Consider the following 5,405-nt stretch of genomic DNA (forward strand, 5'->3'; position numbering starts at 1 on the left):
GTTTCAAGAACCGAAAACACTGTTTTAGGTCCCAAAAATATTTAGCTAGACCAAAACGTGGTTAAATCTTAGGAGATCAACACCACTGTTGCTTTTAAATTTCAAGACCGAAATCAAAACGAAATCAAATTTCAGAAATTAATAAATACTATCAGCAATTTTTTTTAATAAGAAACAATTGCAATGGCCAACAAAGATGAATATTAATAGAGGATTCGGCAACAAAACAAAGCACAGAAGTAATGGAACGTGGTATTATTAGTGGAAAGTGAGAAATAAATCATAACCAGTGGGCCGGCCGGTTCGCGTGATTTACTGCGTTGCGTTGTATGCTGGAAAAGTTGAAATTAGTGATCATGGTCGGCGCCAATTTTCCCCAGAGATTGGCTTCCACGCGTCAACCATATGAAGCCAACTGATTTTGAGGATGGCAGCCCACTGAGTGGCAAAAAGGGGTGCTCGCACAGGAACCTGCCCCCAGATTTCTTCCGACACAAACAGTTCAATACCTTAAAGTATGTGATTCCCACTATACGACTTGTTATTACATGCTGTTCAAGTTGTTACTTGAAATTTTATAGTGATTATTTTTTTTATATAGGACTGGAATGTAATTCTCGCTAATTTTAAGGTTCAAAGCTTTAAAGGGATGTCGGTGTGCCGCAAATGCTTATGAGTCCAAAAGTTAATGTCTAAAAATGCAGTAACTTGGAAAGATGTGCGCGTGTGTGATTTGGGTTTAGCGGGTCCTAAATATAATATTCTCCTAATTAATTTGTAGATTCTTTGAAAAAAAAGGAGATAAATTTGTTATTTTAATTAATATAAGTCACTTATATCTAATTCTCACTTACTAAGAAATGTATTAATTTGATAATATTTTCACACTTGTAAAAAGGTTTTCAAAAAATATTATATATATTTTCTCTCACATTTTCTTTGTAATATTCAACAAGAGTAAAATTTAAAAAATGTCATTAATTACTTTACAAGGAACTTGTATTTAGGGACAATTTTTTTTTTTTTTACAAGTAACTTATATAGGGGAACATAAAGTGCGAGAGAATTTGTAACACTTTTTTCTAAAACAACCATATCATAATTATGAGAAGAGAAAAACAAAATTTTGATTAAAAGAACTATAGGAGACAAAAGGAAGGAATATAACTTTACCTTCGAGGTCAAACCCAAACTCTTAAATAAAATTTAGAAGTAACTAGAGTATTTGAAATTCAATAAAAGGATATTGAGTAATTTATTTTGATTCAAGTTTAAGACTTAATTAAAACCCAATTCGAATGAAGCAAATATATACTTCTATGCTTCATTTGTTAAGTTTCTATGAATGATTTATGGTTAAAAATAGTGATTAAAAAATCAGATTGGACTATAAATAAATTTAACCAGTTGAACCATCAACCAAACTAACAATTCAGCTTGGAGAAGAAAACCATTTTTATATATAACTTAGGTTGAAATAGAGTTAAGTAGTTAGAACCCAGAATTAGACTAAAACCCCAATCAGCTTTTAGAAGATCATACAGGTTATGATCCTAATTAACAAAAGAAGACTGAAAAAGTTTAAAAACCCCATCAAAATTTTTATAAAAGAAATTAACTCTCTTGAAAAACCTAAAACATTTTCAGGCTACTTGTAGTCATATGAATTATGATATTATTTTATTGAAAAATCCATACTTTCTAAATATAAAAATCAGTTAATTACTTGAAACTTAGCATTAGTTGTTTTAAATATAATATCTTAATTTATTTTATTTTTTAATTTCATACATTTTTGTCAAACTCTTTGTATCGATTATGTATATTAAAAAAGGATTTCTATCAGTGAGAGTAATTATTATATGGGGTAACTTAAAAATAGACCATTTGCTATAAATAATTAGTTTAAATAATTTTTTAATATTTATAAATTATTTATAATTCTTAAATTTAAAATAAACTTATTGTTAATCTTTTTTATTATTATATACTTATATAATTATTTTATTTATATTATTAGTTTGACAGTCATGTCATGATTTTTAATTTTGAGTACGGCAGCCCACTGATTCGCAAAATGGAGGGCCCGCACCTGAAATGTCTCCTCGGCACAATGCCTTGATTTAAGGTTCGGACTTCCAAAAGGTGTCCAGGGTCACAATGAATGACTCTAAAAGTTGATACCTAATTACTGTTTTAAACTCCCTACTTCCTATTTTTGTACGCTCCCGTATATTCGTTATAAACTTTGAATAATTAATTTATAAATAATAAATAATTAGTTACAAATATAAATTAATTTAAAATAATAAATATATTAAAAATATACTTATATTTTTAAATATGTCCTTATCATAAATGAGAAAAAGGATTAAAAAAATATATGAGAAAATGTGACAAGAGAAAAATAATTAAGAGAAACATTAAAAAAAATTATTAAATATTAAGACAAACTCAAATTAAAACTTATAAAATGGACTAAATCATTTTTAAAATTCAAAGCTTATAAATAGAACTGAAAGGTGAGACTCAAGATGTAAATTTGTCACGATACTTTTTATTTAAGAGCATTCGGTATTTAAAAGTTTTTTTAAGTACAAATTTATCGCAAAATTAAAATTGTATCAAGTCGATTTTTAAGTACTCATCTTTGATCTTTTTGGCACTAATGTTTTAGAAGACGTACGTATCTTAGTTTTATATGCCTAACATACATTGTCCTATCAAATTAGAATAATTGATTTTAAGGTATTAAAATATTCAAAACAAGAGCTTGTTATATGATGAATAATGTATAAAAAGTTCATATGTCCATAGATGCAAACACCTTAAGCATCTAAGGTAATACCTAAGCTTTTTCTAAATTTTTTTTCTATTTGTAGTTCTAAATTATTTAAAGTTAAGTGATACTACCTCCAGTTCTAATTATAAGAGCTAGTTGACTTATTTGAGGAGATTAAAGAAATAAGTTAAATTAGTTATTTGTAATATATATGTGTTGTCTTTCCTAAAATATCCTTACTTACTAAGTTGATTGGCTAGAATAACTATTATTAAAAGGACTATCTTAGAAAAAAAATACATAAGTATAAGAGACAAAGTGGATTGGGGTGTTATAATTAAAATCAAAATAAAAATCAATAAGGTCTTATATTAAGAACCGAAGGTAGTACTAAAATAAAAGATGAAAAAGTATTGAAAATGTTAAAAAAAAAATAATACTGAAGAATTGAAAAGCATGATAAATAAAAAGTGAGTCCCAGAAATATTAAAGATAAATATTGACAATATTAATAAAGAAAATCAATAAACCCTCTTGATGAATTCTAATCTCACATAGCAATTTCTACACACACACACACACATATATATATATATATAAAAGATTAGAGAATTTAGCATAATAGATATAAAAATCTGATCTAATATTTTGTCCCCAAAAAAAATGACAAATAAAAAAAGCTGAAAAATATGATATTCCAAACCATGCACCTAACACTTCAAAATCCCAGGAGAGGAAGTGGTATATGATATGGTATTTTGTAAATATAATTCAATAACTAAAATGCTCTTATATCAAAAAATGTATTAACAAATTGTGAACTGATAATAATAAGTATTGAATAACAAAAAAAAATAATACTCCCTCCGTTCCTTATTATAAGAGACGAATAACCGAATTACGTTGATCAAAAAAGCAGTTAAAATTAGTTAAGAACAATCAATATAATTTTTTTTCAAAAATGCCCTCATTAATAAAGAGAGAGAGCATGAGAGAGAATAATTAAATTATTGAAAGAAAGAGAAGTGAGAGGGAGAGAAAGTGTGAATTGGAGACAATAAATATGGGTAAAATAGAAATCAATACAAAAAAATAGAGACAAACTTTTAAGTGTCTCTTATATATAGGAACATGCCATAAGTATCAAGTGTCTCTTATAATAAGGAACGGAGGGAGTAGTAATGACAAATTATTTATTGACAAATTATGAACTGAAAATAACAAGTATTAAATAGCAATGGTAATAATGCAATGACAGGTTTGATAGCTTATTTTTTCAAATCTGATATAAGAGCATTTCTATCTCTTATGTGCCTAAATTAAAAAATGATGATTTCAAAAACTCTTTTTCTAGAATTTTCCCCAGAAAAATCCCTCCTTCATAATTTTAATATTTTAGAGAATCAAAGCGCACTCATTCACAGTTTCCACTGTTGCGTTCTGACAGTGATAATACAACTGCATCCATCCACGGGAAACATTAAAGCATGTCGGTGATGTCTAAATATAGAGAAACTTTGACCAAAAAAGCTCAAGCAACGGTCACAACCCATGCAAGCTTCGGCATTGAGAAAACCGACAGCAAGGAAACTACTTTTGCTGCGATCTATTTAAATGCCTCCAACGTTTCCAAACTTCTCATCAAACACAAATTTAAACCAAACACATTTCAAATATTCCTTTCTCTCTTCGTTACAGGCATAAAGATGAGCGTAGAAATTCTCGACGGTGCCACAATAGTGAACTTCGTGGAAGACGAAGAAGCATTTGACATATCAGTGAGTGCTCTGTTTGGCCAACTTGATACCGACAAGGACGGTCTTCTATCTTATGGTGAGATGCTGAACGAGTTGAAGAGGCTTAGGGTTTTCGAGACTCACTTTGGGATCGACGTGAAGACTGAAGAAGACGAAGCTGCTCGAGTTATGACTCACTGTTTGTTCAGTTCGATCATGACTTGAATGGAAGAGTCGATCTGAGAGTTTCAAAGAGGAGACGAAGAAAATGATGATTGCTATGGCTAATGGCATTGGCTTTGTTCCTCTTCAGATGGCTCTTGAAGCTGATAGTCTCCTGTTGAAGGCTGTTCAGAGAGAATCCATGGCTCCCCTTGCTGCTTAATTGATTGATCTCGATCCTCTATTTACTATTGCATCGTTATATTATGTTTTTGGATCAGTTTTGGAAGTTCCTTTACGTTTTGGATCTCTTTCATTTTTATATTTTCGATCCAGGGAGAAAGATGCTGGTGTATTGTGATTTGATTTTGATTAGTCCCTCCGATTCAATTTTGGAATGGTTTATGCCTTTATGGTAAAACTTTTATGTAAACGTTCAGCTTATTAAGCCACTTTATTGCTCTAGTGAACAATTATGAAATTAAATCTATATTTTTTTTTCTTGGTATCAAAAACCAAATTGAGTCATCAGCCAATCACATTGGTGAACTAATCAGAAGTTTTGAATAGGTTGACTAAATTTAACTGTATTTTTTTTCTCTCTCAATAACGCCATTTTGAATTTTTAAAACAAGTAACAATTTATCAAATTTGTGCTTTTAGTAATCTTATTTTACTAAATTATTTGTGGTTTAATACGTAAATATTTTATTTACTTGTGAATA

General features: G+C 29.1%; 1 pseudogene; it reads left to right on the forward strand.

Moving 5' to 3' along the window:
• The first annotated feature begins 4,427 nt into the window (after positions 1-4,427).
• Positions 4,428-5,017, forward strand: LOC114756541 (uncharacterized; annotated as a pseudogene).
• The last annotated feature ends 388 nt before the right edge of the window (positions 5,018-5,405 follow it).

The sequence above is a fragment of the Neltuma alba genome, unplaced genomic scaffold (genome assembly GCF_004799145.2).
Source record: "Neltuma alba isolate B1F8T4 unplaced genomic scaffold, ASM479914v2 tig00010433_pilon, whole genome shotgun sequence".
NCBI lineage: Eukaryota > Viridiplantae > Streptophyta > Magnoliopsida > Fabales > Fabaceae > Neltuma > Neltuma alba.